Here is a 17,378-nt window from a genome sequence, read left to right on the forward strand (position 1 = left end):
TCTGGACAGGCCGCCATTGGAATCTGAACCTGGCAATGTTTAACGCTAGAACCCTGTCTAGTGAAGGTAGCCTAGCAGTGCTGTTCGATGAACTAGTGGGCATTAAATGGGATGTCATAGGGCTTAGTGAAGTTAGAAGGACAGAGTAGACAAGAACTAGGTGTGGGATTCTTCATTAATCAGGATATAGCTGGCAATGCAGGGGAGTTCTATAGTATTAATGAGAGGGTGGCAGCTATCGTAATTATTTATTTATTTGAAATACCTTACAGGCCCATAGGGCATTGTGTAAGGGGGGCGGCAAAACATCAACATCAAATTTAAAAGGCGACAAGCTAAAACAGGGAAACAAGGCACTATACATGATCAGTAAAAATTTGAAACACCTCAATATAATACAGAACAGTTGACACAGGAACACAGAAATAGGAACGCATGATAAGTAAAGGTAAAGTTGACATAGGAATACTGAAATAAATCCAAAAAAAGGGACACAGGGTACGTCACATAAAAAATAAAATTAAAAAGCACAGAAATAAATACAAACAAAAAGAGAGAAAAAAGTAAACGAAATGCGTAACAGAAAACGTAAAAGAGATTGCATCAACATGTTAAGATGGCTTTAGTGAAATGTGCAATGAGTTGGTGATGGAAGGTATCAGGATTAGACAGTGAGGCGATGTTGTCTGGGAGGTTATTCTATAATCTGATGGCTTGCGGAAGTGCTGATGAATTGAAAGCTAATGTGTCACCATAGATGCGTGTAAAACTGAGATGATTGCGCAATCTTTTGGATGTGCGAGATGGGACATCTAGGTGAAATGAGCATGATCTACTGGAGTGCACGTACTTGTGAAATAATGTTAGTAAAGCGATGTCACGGCGTATGCCTAAAGATTGCAAAGAAAGGTCGGTTTTAATCTGAGTGACGCTTGAATGGTAGTTATAGTTTTTAGAGATGAATCAGGCTGCCCTATTTTGAATGGTTTCTAATGTGGTGACCATGTTGTTGTGATAAGGAGACCAAATGGAGGAAGCGAACTCAAGCTGTGGTCGAACAAATGTTAGGTATGCTAGTTTCCGAATATTAGCAGGAGAAGTTCGTAAGTTACGGTGTATGTACCATTATGACTTTGAGGCCACAGCGCATATGGATGTGATATGAAAAGACCATGAAAGATCGGACGAAAGGTTAACACCAAGGGATACATGGGAGAGTAACTCTTTTTGAATATGGTATGTACAGTTAGAATTGTTATGTTTCCGGCTGAATGAGATGATTTTACATTTTGATATGGTAAGGGTCATTAACCATTTATTGCACCACTCATTAATAAGATGAAGATCTGGTTGGAGTACCAGATGGTCGTTAGCAGATTTAATAGGGCGGTAGATAATACAATCATCTGTGAATATTTACATAGAGGAAGTTACGTTATTAGGCAAGTCGTTTATATATATAAGAAAGAACAATGCGCTCACACCCGTTCGTTTTCCAGGTCAGTTACATGAAATCTTCATTAGGCATTAGAAGCAGCAATTACTGTCTGTTCGCGGTGTCTTGCCCACCAGAGCTCCTAACTTTATTTATTTATTTATTACAGATACCTCAAGGGCTCTTGGGTGAGGGCTTTACATGAAGTATATGAGGTCATGGTAAACGCTGCATTCTTTTCTAGATACTCTTTTCGTACATTAGATTTTTTACAGAGACACAACAACGCGCTGACTTATTTAAGCAGTGCATATAGACAACACTGAATCATTTTAAGTGCAGGGCACATGTATTCATGCAGTGCATGCCAGACGTAAAGGCACAGTGATATTTTGGGGCTCAACTCGTGACAGTCTCGGTTTTGTCTCCCGTATTAGCTCAATCAACAAACACACATGCACACACACTATATGAGCATCTAACTTCTCTTCCAGTAGTGCCTCGAGGGCTTGTCTTGTATGTTTATTTCTCAGTAATATTGCCAGAAGTTGCCGACTACAAAAAATAACTCTAGTTTTAAAATGACTGTTAGTGAGGGTGAGGGAGGGCCAGCAAAATTTTCGAAGTGAGGGTGAGGAGGAATTAAAAGGTGAGGGTGAGGGAGGAAAAGTAAAAATGAGGGCATTTGCCTACCTCTGGTCCCAAGTGGCATGCGTGGGAACTACAAAGGCGCTGCTGTCAAGTCCTGATCAGACAGACTAAGTTTCAGTGCATGGGTGCACTCTGACCTTAGAAGGAAACGTAGTGAATGTCATGTTTGCTGCGGTGCTGCGCATATTGCCTGCACTGCATGCAGAAAGCTAGCTTGAGCAGACTTGAACAGAAATTGGCGGAAAGGGATGTACACACAGCGAAAGGAAATGAGAGAGAGAGCACAAGTCTCTCTCAAAAAAAATAATAAATGTACGTAATCACAGGAAGTTGTACTTCATTTGTGCTATGTCCTTGAGTGATGCCACCTGCCTCCCCCCGCTCCCCGATCTTGCCTTGAAAAAAAAAAAAAAAGGACACATTTACTGATAGGGGAAATTAACAGAACCGGAAACTAGAGTGCTGGATTGCAAAGTTAGACATACGATAATGAAGGGATATCCAAGCGTTCAAAGAGAATTAGCTAAGAGGAGTCAGCTGCATGAACGGAAAGAACCCACCAACACAACAACGAAAAAAGAGGAAAAATGCATTATTGTCAACACTTGTGGAATATACACAAATTAATGAAATGTAGCAACGAACTTCGAGAACTTTGTAAACGTAAACAAAAAATTGCAAGATCATCAGCCGATGAAAACGTTGCTTCTTCTTTGGTAAATAACTCGACTCTCGTTAATACGAAGTTCATGGGAACCGCAGTAAAACTTCGAATTAAACGAAGTTCCAATTAAGCACAAAGCACAAAAACAGCATATTTATTAGTGACGAGGTCAAATTTCTTATAACACTTTGCTCTTTTTCTTGCCTAATTGCGCTGCTGAAAGCAAGTCCTGCAAGCTGTAAATGTGCCCTAATGCTTCTTCTGCGTTACCTTCAGCGGGAAATGCCTGGGTTGGACAATATTTGTGGAGCTCCACAAATTTCCTATTGACGCCTGAACGTTTCAAGCTATATTTTAAAGGTTATTTAATTTATCTCAAATAATTATTCAAGTAGGACGATAAAAAAAATTGTACTGTAACTTTAAATAAACCTTAACAACATCCACGTGATTTCATTTCTGAAGAACGCTTAGGTTTTTTTGAAATCTTGGTCCAAGTTAGCTGAGACACCCTGTATATCTTTTAAAAAATTAATTAGTCCATCTTCCACTTCCAATGTGCCCAATATGTCCCACAAGTCCTCTTGAATAACATTGTCGTAGGCTCCCTTAGTATCCAGGAATGCTAGCCACAGGGGCCTGTGTTTCTTTTCAGCAGTCTCTATACACTGCGTCAATGAAAACAGATGGTCCTCTCCAACCTCCTTTGTTTCCGGAACCCATTTTGTAGCTTCCCTAGAGTAACAGCTATCCACGACAGCTTCAAATGTGAAAAGGTTCGCACCAAAATTAACATTTTTTAGCAGAACTTAATAAATACAATTTCTAACCTTGGCAGTGCGCACCTATTTTTTTCGTGTCGCTTATTTCTGCTGCGCATCTGGTGTCCAGAGTACACATCCGGTTCGACATTGAACGCGAATGAGTTCCCCAAACTCATTCAATGGCGAATGTCATTCGAACCTAATGGCATTAAACATTCCCTATTAGCAGCTGATTAATGGCATTAGGTACTTATGTCATTTGATCAGAGTGACATAAGATGTGCTAGTGTGACAGGGGTATAAGTCCTGTGTTAACATTAGCCCTAAATATTTATATAATGTGTAACCTTGTAGATTAAATGATTTAGCAGGCTCTAAGAGAAAGGAATAAATGTTTTTTACGTGAAATTCGCAAGAGGACAGCATTATCAAGGTTTAATTGCATATCCCATTTTACACACCACTGATGAACAGCTGAAAGTGCATCTTGCAAGATGTAGTGATCATTCTGTTCATTTATGGTGTTAAAAAGTATGCATTCATCGGCAAAAAGCTTTAACAAGGCATTCTCGGGGACAGAAACAGACAGATCATTTATACAGATTAGGAAAAGACACTCCCTTGGGGTGCACCTGAAGTAACTGGAAGCTCTTTAGATGTGCAGCCATTAACCTCAGTGTATTGTTTCCTGTGTTTAAGATAAGCAGAAATCCAATTAACAAGGTAAGTAGGGACACCAATACTATTCAATTTATAAATGAGTTTACTATGACAAACTGTGTCAAAAGCCTTGTGGAAGTCTAAAAAAGAACATCAACCTGCCCTGATTTATCAAGAACAACTTGGAATTCATTAACCGTAGTAACCAACTGCGTCACAGTGGACATACGCTTTCTGAAGCTGTGTTGCAAAGGAGATAAAACGTTATTTTCAGTTAGAAACGAATTAAGGTAACCAGAGACTATGTGCTCTATTAACTTACTACAAGAAGTAATTGAAATTGGTCGGTAGTTAGAAATAGTTAGCTTATCTCCTTTTTTATGCTTTGCTACAACGCGGGCCATTTTCCAGTCCTGCGTTACTTCACAAGAAAGTAAAGAAACTTGAAATATCTGCGTTAAAGACTCGGATAATTGTGCTGCAAAACGTTTAAGAAACGCATTTGCAAGCCCATCAGAACCAGAAAATTTTTTATCATCAAGTTTACGCACCATGGACAAAACACCATTCACAGAAATAGCTGGTACGTTACCAGGATCTTCATTTCGAATTCTAGATGTGGTTGCCTCCTCCGTCAGAAACACACTTTGAGAGTACAAGTTAAAATCTTCTATCATTGTGCAGTCGGTCACAACGTCATCATTAATTAGAACTTTACTCCAACTGCTCATTCTTTCGACCTAAAAAGTTCCAAAATTTTTCCAGAAATAACGAAACTTAGCTGATTTTAGCTTTAAGGCAAGTTTCTGTTTCAGCAGTTGGAACTGTTGTAAGGAAGATATCTTTTTCTTCCTACATCGCTTCACTTTGCGTTTCAGTTGAACGATTTCTCGACTTATCCAAGGATTGCGACGGTTGACATGAACTTTTCTAAGTGGAATAAAATGTTCAGTACCGTACTGCACTGCATTCTTAAAGTGATGCCATAAACTATGAACGTCATTCATGCAAGAGTAACTAACAGTGATTGTAAGGCGTCGATAACTGCATTATCATCAGCACGAACATAGTCCTCATTTAACTGGACGCACCCCGGAAGCAGCAGGCGAAGCACAGCAACAGTATAAAATTAGGAGGTCACTTTGAAAATTCTAAAGTGTGTTCGGCAAAAGCCTGGGCCGCTTGGGAGCCATCCAACTCACTCATTCGACTGCAATGACATGTCTGGCAAAGGAGCGCCGTTGCAGCGCGTACTCTCTCTGCCTGCCCGTGCAGGTGAAGCCACTGTTGCTGTGCACAGCTGCGCATGCGCTTCGGCACCGCCACCTGTCGCCGAAGGGCGAGGAGGGTGCACGCCAGTGTGGGGGGCTTTGGATGTAACGAGCGGACGGTCACCGCGAGTATAAGCCATTATAATGCTTTTGCCTTAAAGGACGATCTGAGATTCCTGATTCAACGTCAAGCACTCCATCGAAAAAAGCTTGGCTAACAAAGAATAGGTCTAGAACAGATGACTCTCTGGCGTGTTCACGAACAACTTGCCTAAGGTTCAACAAAACTTCAGGTCTAAAATAACGTCACTAGAGGCAGATAGGCCACACAACGGTTTGTCCCAATCGATGGCAGGGAGATTGAAATCACCGGTAACGATTAAATTCCGATTCTGGTAATGTATTAAATGCTCGAAAAGACTAGACATTAAATAATCCGTTGCATCAGGTGGACGATACACACCACAAAACTAAAAGGTGAAGCCATGCATTATTAGGCGTAAAAACAAGCTTTCATGCTGATCAATTTGATCTAGGAGCATTCCGTTCACTTCACGCTTGGCAATCACAGCAGCCCCTCTACCACGTGAACCGCGATCACATCCGTATATGACGTAGCCCCCGGTGGCACAATTTCTTCAAAAATACCCCTGTGTAACCACGTCTAGGTTACCACCAGTAGATGGGGATCATAAGAAAAGAGCAGTACATCAAGGCTGTCTATTTTATTCACCATGCTTCTGGCGTTCAAAGGTATGACATGTAGTTGGTGAATTTCAGGTGGTGGTTTTGTCTGACTGCCAAAAGAATTTCTAACGATATTCTCTGCCGATGACGGAATATGTTTAATTTGATGATAAGTACTAAGGACGTTGAAAGAAGACAAAACTGAACTGGCGGCTTGTCAAGTAGAACAAGCATGAGCACATTTCCTTTGTGGACGCCCGGCATCTTTCCCCGATTCAGAGGTTGTTGCTACGTTACTCGGAGAGTTATGACCAACATCATGTGAAACGGCACCACTTACTCTACACCTTTGCTTCTTCTTTTCGTCCCACGCGTACACCTCTTGATTGACAACTAATTTCTCATACCTGAAGTGCACTTTATCTTCAGGATTCTTAACATCACTAACAGTAGCCCTGAGTAGCTTTCTCGATTTCCGTAGCCTAGGGAGAAGTCCTCTTTGCATAAGCAAGACTCTCTACATTCACAAGGCTCTCTAGATGCTCTCCTGAGCTCTTTTTGAGCTTTTCAACTGTGATCTTTGTTCTTTTCGGAGCAATAGCGCAAACAGGACAAGGGACCAAGAACGAGTAGACACGCACACTGTGTGTGTCTACTCGTTCTTGGTCCCTTGTCCTGTTTGCGCTATTGCTCCGAAGTATGAACCAACAAGACCGAATTGAAGATATTTTCTTTTTTCTGATTCTCTTACTGAATTTGTCTGTGTGGCCTCCAGCAATGGAGACAAACTTGTTGCGACATTAACACAGAGCAGTTCTTGTGATGTCTCCTATTTCCGCATAGGCTTTGAGCAGTGGCTTTCTCGCAAAATTTCATTTCACTGACTTGCTTCAGAAATGCTTCTACATCACTAGTCCTTTTAACGTGATATGAGAACTTGTTGTGCAGCTTGCTGTACTCGTTCATTGTACATGATAGCCACTCATCAGTCACAATGGTCTTCTCGACAAGGAAATTTCCCTTCACTTGACGAGTGCAAAATATCCTGCATCTTTCGTCTGTTTCCTCATCGCGAAAATACTCAAATTTCCACTGCATTGTCAGTAATGGCCTCCAGATAATTGAAATTAAAAACCATTTGTGCACAGATATGCTCTCGGATTCATGCAAGTCCTTTTCCGCACTGCTGTCGCCACACATAGGGCAGCACGATCCACTGAAGGCTTTCTCTTCAGTGTAGTGCATTTGGGTTTTGAAATATGTGCCGGCAATGAAGGAAACAGCTTCGAGAGTGTGCCTGGCACTATCTATTTCCCTCTCTCCAAAAGTACTTTCTTACCTTGAACAAGATGATGACAGTGCTTTAGCAGGTCTTCTTCGAAACGCAGATTAGAAACTGTGCACTTCAAAGTCAGTCTTCAATCTTTTCTGTAAGGAGCACACTCCCACCTTTTAAACTCAACTGGGTTTTTAGGCGGTTCGAAGAAGTGACAGCCCTGAGTGTCATCAATGCAATACTCGCTGTTGCACCCTGGTGCAAAGCAGGTCAATATAGAGAAGCTCGATGTCACAAAATGCGAAAAAAAAATTAAACTGAGAAGCAGACGATGTGCAGCGGTGGTGAGGTAGCAAGACTCGGCTGCAGCACCACTAGTTCGCGCGACCGCCACACAGGACACCTCTCCGGGTGGTGCTGTGAAACCGAATTTGTTCTAGTAACACTGGGGTGCATGAAACATGAATTTCGGCATAACAATATGACTCCTCTGGCGGCGAACCTCGATGGAATACCGTGAAAGTTTCCATACCAGCCAAATACTTTTGCTAGATTCACTGAAGTGAAAAAAGCACTATTAAAATTATTTCAACACGCAGAGGATAGTGTAGTGGCGCAGCTGCTGATTCGAGGCAGGTTCCACGTTTTCGTCCCGACACTAACCAAGCCAAAAAAGAAACCTCATCTTCCCAGTATTCCCGCAGTAGATGAAAGCTCTTTAAGGAACTTGCACAGGTAGTGCCGCCAGCATTCCCTCTAGTTCAGGGATCCCGAAACTGGGTCCTGGATTCCACGGGCTGCTTCTGTGGGTTCTGCGAGCACTCACACTGGCCTGTCCCCACTTTCCGGCACACTTCTGGTGGGCGTGCACGAAGCAAACACAGTACCTGACTTAATAAAACTAATTTCAGAGCGTTGGTGCTTCCTCAGTTTCATGCCGTCAGCGTCTGTGCCATCCGCAGCACAGACCCTGGCAGCACGCCAAGACGCTGAGCACAGGTAACGGCTGCACGCAGCCCGTGACTATGCAGCTGTCCACGTAGTCATTGTGGGGACCTGTCCTGCAGTCCCCTGTGTTTGCTGTCCCACGAGACACCGTGCAGCAGCAGCCTCGCCTCGAGGAGGAACACATTTCCTTGTCAGTTACATCAACTAGCAAGATAGGGCGCCAGCGTCGCAGCGCGAGAGACTGCTTGCACGCGGGAGAGGGCAGAAGGGGGTTCGGCTGGGATCGTCAGCGTGAGCGGACGTGTCGCTCGCGGCTCCGCTCTTCGCCAGCGGGGCGAGGAAAGCGGCGCGAAGACTGGCTCCCGTATCTCATCCCGTCCGGCCTCAGAGTATATCCCTTGCCCTAGCGTGGGCGAACATTCGCTGGGAACCTTGCTGGTGAGTCGGATGACCTCAATTCATTAGCATATCTTGTTGCTAGCTGGCGTTATTGTTGCTGTAGCAATAAATGCCTGTTTGTGTCAGCCAATGTATTGTTCCTTTGTGCCGCCACAGCAAGGCCCGCTGTGGTTGGTGTGCGCTCGGTAGCGTACGCGATCACGGGGTGGGGTCCGGCGGCTTTGAACCATGTCAGCCCCGGTTAATGGGGGAGAACGTATTTAATCTCCCCAATTAAAACCCCACATCGTGTGCGGCTGCGAAAAGGTGTGAGTGTGTAGGCAATGAACTGCGCGCTGTTTACCTGGCTCGCTCACACTGGCAGTCATTGGCGGTCGATTTCTCGGAAGAACAGTTGCACTGTGCGCGCCGGAATCCGAAACTACCAAACCGTTTCCCGTTCGGTTTGCCACCAGTCAGCCAGGCCGCACGCGAAGGAGCTGTTTTATAGCCGTTATCCCCATTTGCTCTGACTGCTGGCTTTGCAGTTGTATTGTTTATTGCAGTTGCGCGTTTATTGCTTTGAGCTGCGTACGTGCCATCATTCCATCCCGCGGGGAACTAGGTAACGTGGGGCAGGGCGAGAGGGGGGTATGTGTCTTACATATGAGTCAACTTTCTTGTTGGCCAAGGAAGGGTGCGAGATGCAAGGCCCATGTATAGACTGCAATATTCAGTATATAGGTATTCCATGTTATGACCTTTGAAGAGTTCTTTAGGACGTGTCGAGAAAATTTTCGCGTAATTTGCGTGCCCCCTTTTTGGAAGCTTGAATTTAAAGAGAAAAGTGTGCAAATTACGAGAGTAAACAACGGTACTTACGAAAGTGAATGAAACAGCAAGAAAAGGGCATGTATGGTCCATTCACAAGCAACGTAAACCAACTGTGCCACTTGTGGCATCCGATTGTTGGGGGGGGGGGGGGGGGGGGGGGGGGGTTCCGAGGCTGTTGGGGTTTCTTGGGGCAAAAAAGTTTGAGAACCCCTGCTCCAGGTAATATTGAGAAACTCTGTGTCCATGTAAGCAGGTCATGTTAGTGAAATGCAGATTGCGCTATACTAAAAAATATTGTCACTGTGCGCGCTCACAGTGCCCAGAGGGCGCCAGATGGTGCTAGGTGCCAGCCAGCTTCGTGCATGCCTGCCGTGTCGGGGCAAGTTAGCGCATGTACAGTGGCAGCCTCCGGAAGCGGATCACACTATGCTAAATCTCTTTATCACCATTCACACGCGCCATTTCCGCGTGGTGGCAGTTGATGCTATGAAAAAAAGAGCAAGCCAACTAATGTGACAAGTGGGTCATTTCACACCAAACTCACCACACTTTGCACCTGATTCTCCCCGATTTCTTCTAGAAAATTTATGGCTCTATAATTCTTTAAAGATCCCCATTCTGGGGGTATTACATAAGGGGTGGGGTTAACATAGACACTAACATTTTTTTCATGATGACAGGTGCGATATGACTTTATCCATGAAGTTTGATTAGCATGTAGGCTTAACACCTCAGGAGCGAAGGAACAAGACCACTGCTGCGAACCGACACCAGAACAGAACTGCAAGCCGTGGCTGCACGAGCCACGGCCAGGTGCCATCTTTATTTTCTTTTCCGGGTGGCGCGCGCTATCTGGGTTCCTGGCGCCACCCAAGAGAAGGCGCTACAGGGCCCCCCCGCCTAGACTGGAAATCGAAACGGACAGAGGGCCGGTGATGGCACTGGAGCACTAGGTCAGGCAGCGACGAGAGACTTTCCAGTGCGGTCTCCATGTAAGCCGGCTTAAGGTGGTTAGGCAGATGGTCTCTTCACAGCCGTTCTGTAGGAGGGTGGCAGTTTTCGGGGTGCAGTGGAGAACGCGGAAAGGTCCGTCGTAGGCCGGTGTTAGTGGTGCTCGGACAGCCTCGTGGCGCACAAAAACGTGGGTTGAACTGGCCAGGTCAGGGTGCACGAAAATGGTATGGTGGCGGGAAGGACGCGGTGGAGTAGGCCGAAGGTCTTTAACGCAGTCCTGCAGGCGTTGAAGGAATTCTTGGGGCTGGGCTGGGATCTGCTGGGATGTAAAGAAGTTGCCTGGAAGACACAGAGCACTACCATACACCAGCTCTGCAGCTGAGCACTGTAAGTCTTCCTGGATGTCGGCCCTTACAACAAGGAGCACAAGGGGCAAGGAGTCGACCTAGGTGGCGCAATTGAGGCGGGCAGCTAGGGCGGCCTTCAATTGGCGGTGAAGGCTTTCCATATGCTGTTGGTACACGGGTGATATGCAGTGGTACGGCAATGCGTGGCGCCGAGAATATGATTAAGGGAAGCAAACAGGGAGGACTCAAACTGGCGTCCACGGTCGGTTGTCACGGTGCCAGGACAACCAAATCGAGATACCCATGCAGAAATGAAGGCGCGGGAAACAGCCTCTGCGGTGATGTCACGAATAGGGACTGCCTCCGGCCAGCGAGTGAAGCGGTCAACCATGGTCAGGATATAACGGTAGCCTCGAGACACAGGTAGAGGGCCCACGATGTCGAGATGTACATGGTCGAAACGACGGCCAGGTGGTAGGAAGGCTTGGGAAGGCGTCTTGGTACGACGGCAGACCTTGGTTGTCTGGCAGGGCAGACACAGGCACGTCCAAGCGCGCACATCAGCATTGATTCCGGGCCAAACATAGCGCTGGGTGAGAAGACGCTGTGTAGCCTGAATGCCTGGGTGGCATATGTCATGTACAGAATGGAAGATGAGGTGATGTAGTGAAGCTGGAACAAAGGGGCAGGGATGGTCTGTTGACACAATGGACCACAAGGGCTCAGCCGAGCAGGGATGGGGCACAAGCCGTAGTCGGAGAGAACAGGGGTTTTCTCTGAGCTCACGGTGAGCTCACGGTCATTCTGCTGTGCAGACGAGAATGCAGCCCAGTCGACGGTGGGAGATGGAGTGTCTACTGCGGCTATATGAGAGGGCATCAGCGGCGGTGTTGGCGGCACCTTTCACATGGCGGATGTCGGTAGTAAACTTCGAAACATAAGCGAGCTGACAGAGTTCGCGTGACACGTACTTCACTGAGTTGGTGCGGAACACATATGCCAGTGGCTTATGATTGGTCAGCACATGGAACTGGCATCCTTCTACAAAATGCCGAAAGTGTTGTATCGCGGAGTAGATGGCTAGTAGCTCTTGGCCGAAGACGCTGTAGCGGGTCTCAGCAGGAAGTAGCTTCCGAGAGTAAAAAGACAATAGTCTCCACTCGGAGTTAATGTACTGCTGTAAGTCAGCTCCGACGACCACGCTGGAGGCATCCACCATCAATCTTGTAGGGGCGTTGCTGCGCGGATACGAGAAGAAGCACGGCGTTCGCGAATGCTCGCTTTGCGGCAGTAAAGGCAGCCCGGGCTTCTGATGACCAAGAAATGGCGGAGGACGGGCCAGCGGTTGACTGGAGAAGGTCAGTGAGCGGGCGAAGCAGCTCTGCACAGTGCGAGATAAAGCGCATGGAAAAATTCACCAGCCCCAGGAATTGTCGTCAGTGGTGCAGTTTTGTAGGCTGGGGATAATTCTCAATGGTGTGGACGTGGGAAGCGAGAGGGCGCATACCCTCTGAGGATATGTGATGACCCAAAAACTCGAGCTCAGATGCACCAAAAACACACTTAGAGGTGTTCACAACCTGGCCGTATTGCTGTAGATGCTTGAACAAAGCACGTAGGTGTTGCTCATGATCATCAGGCGTAGAGCCGGCGATGAGGACATCATCAAAGGTACGCGAATACAGTCGGTAGGCCCTGCATGACCTCAGCCATGAACCGCTGGGAAGTTCAAGCCAAATTGCGCAGTCCAAAAGGCATCCGCACGTACTCAATCAAACCAAAGGGTGTCGCGATGGCAGTCTTAGGTATGTCAGCAGGTTCGATGGGAATTTGGTGATACGCCTTAGCCAGGTCAACTTTGCTACAAATGGTGCAGCCAGCGAGGCCTAACGTAAAGTCCTGTATGTGGGGCAGTGGATAGCTGTTGTGGACAGTGTTGACATTCAACGCCCGATAGTCGCCACAGGGATGCCAGTCAACGGCATAACCCTTGGGCACTAGATGCAGCGGATACACCCACGCACTGGACGACGGGCAGATAATGCCAAGCTGCAGCAAGTGGTCAAACTCATGTTTGGCGATAGCTAGACGGTCTCCAAACAAGTGGCATGGTCGAGCAGTTGCGGGTGGACTACGAGGAACGATGTGGTGTGTCACCATATGTTTAGGCGCCTGAGTGAGGTTGCATGGCTTGGCGAACTCCGGGAAATCCGCCAACACTTCTTCGAACTTAAGAGGAAGGTACCAGCGTGTGGATGCCCATGGGAGCAAGGTCGGAGAAGACTCCCGAGATGGAGAGGTGAGTCAGACCGTCAGTAAGACGACGACGCCGCACGCTGACGTCCAAGTTGAAGTATGTGAGGAAGTACGAGCTGATGATCGGGTGAACCACGTCTGCGATGACGAAGAGCCATAGAAAAGTGCGGCGAAGCCCGAAGTCAAGGGTGAGCGATTGTAGTTCGTACGTGACTATAGACGAGGCGTTGGCAGCACGAAGCAACTGCCCTGAAGACTTGGAACCATCAGCCTTATTCGGTGAAACCGCGCTGACTTCCGCGCCCGTGTCTATAGGAAACCGAGTGCCGGAGAACTTGTCAGTTACCATAAACAGGCGACTCGGACGACTGGCGGGACCACACGCTGCCGTTAGTGATCCTAGCCACGAACAGGGCGGTGTACACTTCGTGGCCCGGTGTTGAAAATGCCGGTGGTACCAGCAGAGAGATGGAAGGCTGGGGGTCTGAGCTTGTTGTGTGCGCGAAAGGGTGCGATGATCGAGACGAGGTGGCCGGGTCTCCTGGCGTGGGCTGCGGAGTGCGGCGACTGAGGCAGCAAGCTCATCGAGACGGGCCTCAAGGCGAGAAATCACCGAGTCTGTAGGCGGCAAAACAGCAGTAACGGACGGGGAGGTCGCCTCATGAACATTATCGGCGAGCTCAGCCAGGCGGTTGAGGGTGACGTCACCGGCCGCCGCAAGGACGAGGCGAATGGGCTGGAGAAGGCGCTGGAGGAAAAGCTCTCGAAGCAACGCTGAGTGGTTGGGGACATCGCGCTCCCCAAGAAGCTGCTGCATCCGGCATCCGGACTCACGTCCTGCTCTGTGGACTCAGTCCTGTTCCGTGGATGCTGCGGGATCGGTCATTGCTCGTCCTAGGTCACCAGTTATAGACTTAATGCCTCAGGAGCGAAGGAACAAGACTGCTGCTGCGAACCGACACCAGAACAGCACTGCGAGCCGTGGCTGCACGAGCCATGGCCAGGTACCGTCTTTATTTTCTTTGTCGGGTGGTGCGCGCTATACGGGTTCCCGGTGCAACACAAGAGAGGGCGCTACAAGCAGGTGATGGCTTTGATTTCATCAGGACAGATGTTCCGGTGAGTTAACTATTTGGAGGAAAAAAAAAATTTGAAAAAAGTAGTCGCATGGCCAAGTTGGCGCGAAATTTTCAATGGATTACCGATGCGGTGAAACATGAGATGAAGGTGCACATGTGGATGCTTGCTGTCTGAGCTGGGAATAATAAAATTTGTGAAATAGACACAGGCTAGCAATGCAGTGATAGAGGGAAAGAGTGGATAATTGGGACTGAGAACACTAATTTCATACGAGTATAAGCGATCAATGGAACAAACAGCTCTGTTTTGCATGGCTTCTAATGAAAAATGAAAGTAATTTCCACAATATCTGAGAAAAAAATTCATGCGACACCCCTCGAATTTTCCAGATGAGTGAACAAGTCTCATTTAAAAATTTATAAAATACTTAGTTCTCATTTTTCTACACTCAAGATTTTTCCTGAACAATGTAGAAGCATTGTACTTTATTATCAGCCATGAATAAACTGCCATTAGTAAGTAGTTATATGTTTTAAGTCTTTATTTTTGCACACAATCTATCATTTATACAATTTTTTAAGAAAACACATGTGGAACTTGTGAGTGTTATAAAACGTTTCTTTGGCTGTCTGGGACATGTACTATTTGGTAGAAATGTTCACACTTGAACACAATAAGTTAATGAAAAAAATTCAGAAGTAGCAAAAGAGTTCAATTTGCCATGTATTCACTAGCCTAAACTTCAATAGTGAGGTGAACCAAGAAAAAATAGAGAATGTCGCTGGTTACATAACTAATATGATTGTGATTATGCTCAGCGATTTTTATTGGAGCAATATTTGGTTTAGGCTAGAAAAAGTTTCGAGAAATTGGTGTGCCTAAAAAAAAAAGAAGTTTTAGACGCACCATTGCTCGTGCAAACACAGCTGTGAGAAGCACTGGCGCCAGCTATGATCAGGGTGTGACAGCACGAACACATGAATGTGCGAGTACATGGCAGATTTAGGATATTGAGCAGCACCGCTGCAGTGGTGTGCTGTGCAAGGGCATTACGGGACAGCAATCACCAGCGGCGATCCCATTCAACTTCAAAAATTACATCACTTCAATAAAAAATAGCAGAGTGTAATTACAATCATGTCAGTTATGTAATCAGCCACAATTTGTATTTTTACTCTGATCACAGCAGTATAGAAGTTAAAACTATTTAAAACGTGGGAAATGGCATTTTTTAACAATTTCTTAATTTTTTCCATAACCTTATTTTGTTCTATTCCAGTACAAACATTTTTTACCAAATACATGTTCCAGACAACTGAAGAAGTATTCTATATTGCTCACAAATGTGTGCATTTTGTGAAAAAATTGTAAAAATTATGTACTTTAGGCTAAAATAAAGACCTGAAAATGTATTTCACTTCATTTAGTATTATGGGCCTCAGGGGCAAAGGCATTACTGGGGGAGTGGTAAAAACATAAAAAAATTAGGAAAATATAGTAGTTACATAAATAATTAAATAGCACCGGTGCTAACAACGTTAGCATTTGCATCATGGAACTATTCACAATTATTGGTGCCAACATTTATACAGCATTTTCTGATGGCAGTTTATTCTTGGCTGATATTGAAGTACATTGCTTCTACATTGTAAAAAAAAAAAGCCTACAGTAGAAAAGAAAGAAACAATTTATTGCAAGTTTTTTAATGAGACCTAGTTTTAATGATGATGATGATTGTAGATTTTTATGGCGCAAGGGCATCTGTGGCCAAAGAGTGCTATCGCACAAGGTATTTTTGACTTCTCAAGGTGGGGTCAAACACCCATTTCCCAAGCATTTCAGCCTAAATAAGCCGAGCACCAGACCAGGGGAAAGCTTGTACCCATTATATCACCAGTGGGTACCCGGCAGCACTGGGGATCGAACCCCGCACCTCCCGCAAGCGAGGTGGATGCTCAGTCACTTGGCCACCACTGCGGTGGGACCTAGTTATCCACTAGCGTGGAAAAATAAAAAAGGCGCCATACGGCCGGAATTTTTTTTTTATTACAATGGACAGAGCGATAAAGAGCCAAAAATTTTCTGGAAGAAATCGAGAAGTATCGAGCGCAATTTCTGATGCGTTTGGCATGGAATGACCAAAGCGCAAGACGCTGCCACCTAGAGATGCTGCAAGTTTTGGCAACAAATTCAGATGAATAGGAAATTTTGCAATTTATGAGTGTCCCACAAGTTCAAAAATTGAAGGTTCAACATCCCATCAACAAAGTCATGTGCAATCCCAACAAATCAATCACCGAATAACCTCACCTAAGCTCATGTTGAATGTTTGTTAGTACCCTGTGTTTTTCAAAGTAAAACTGATTATATGTTTGTAAATTACATGTTAAAATATTTTACATATTGTTGAGATTACAGAGGCTGGTTATTCTGAACACGTCTTGTCCCCAGTTTTTTGAACAGGTTTAACTCTGACCGTCTTCCGGTTGCCTAGCACAACAACTTCAATACAGGCCCTGCAAAAAGAATACACAAACACTTGAAGCACCATTTTCCACAATGTATTCAGAAAGCATTTCGAATATCATCTGGCCCTGCAGATCTTTTAAAGTCAGGGTTCAGGCGCAAGTTCAGGATGCTATTTCCAGACAATTCCTACTCCTAGCCATTTCAGGTAAGCTATCACACTCTCCTGCCTTTTTCGGAACTGCGAGAGGATTAATTTCAAAAATGATTTATCAGGTGCTACTTGAAGCACTGCTGCTGCTCATATGTTACAGCCTTCGTCAACTGAATTGATAACAAAACCCACCTTCCTGCAAGCAGAGGCAAGGCCTTGGGTTGATTGAGAGAGTGGGCTGAATATATGGCATTGCGTTCTTCATAAATAAGCAATAAAAGATGCACACAATCTTAAGCAAAGCTGCAAACAGGGCTAGTTGCAGAGTACCAGGTGTTTCAGCGAAGATAAACCAAAATTATTTAAAATAGGCTTTCTCAGGTATGAAGGCAGCTTCAGCGGCACAGTAATACGTTCACGGACATCAGAAAACATGTAAAAAATGTTAGCTAGTTAGCCGCTTAACTAATTTCTGATAATTGACTTTTTAACTACAACAGACTACTGGATGCAATTAGAGAATTGTAGCCAGTTGTTAGTAATAGCCACATCA

The 17,378-nt window shown here is 45.5% G+C and overlaps 1 protein-coding gene across 4 annotated transcripts in view; it reads right to left on the minus strand.

Annotated features, from left to right (window-relative positions):
- Positions 1 to 17,378, minus strand: part of Exn (Ephexin) — a 140,938-nt gene that overhangs the window by 110,869 nt on the left and 12,691 nt on the right. The gene's annotated exons all lie outside the window — the stretch shown is intronic.

Source organism: Amblyomma americanum, chromosome 2, assembly GCF_052857255.1.
Source record: "Amblyomma americanum isolate KBUSLIRL-KWMA chromosome 2, ASM5285725v1, whole genome shotgun sequence".
Taxonomy (NCBI): Eukaryota; Metazoa; Arthropoda; class Arachnida; order Ixodida; family Ixodidae; genus Amblyomma; species Amblyomma americanum.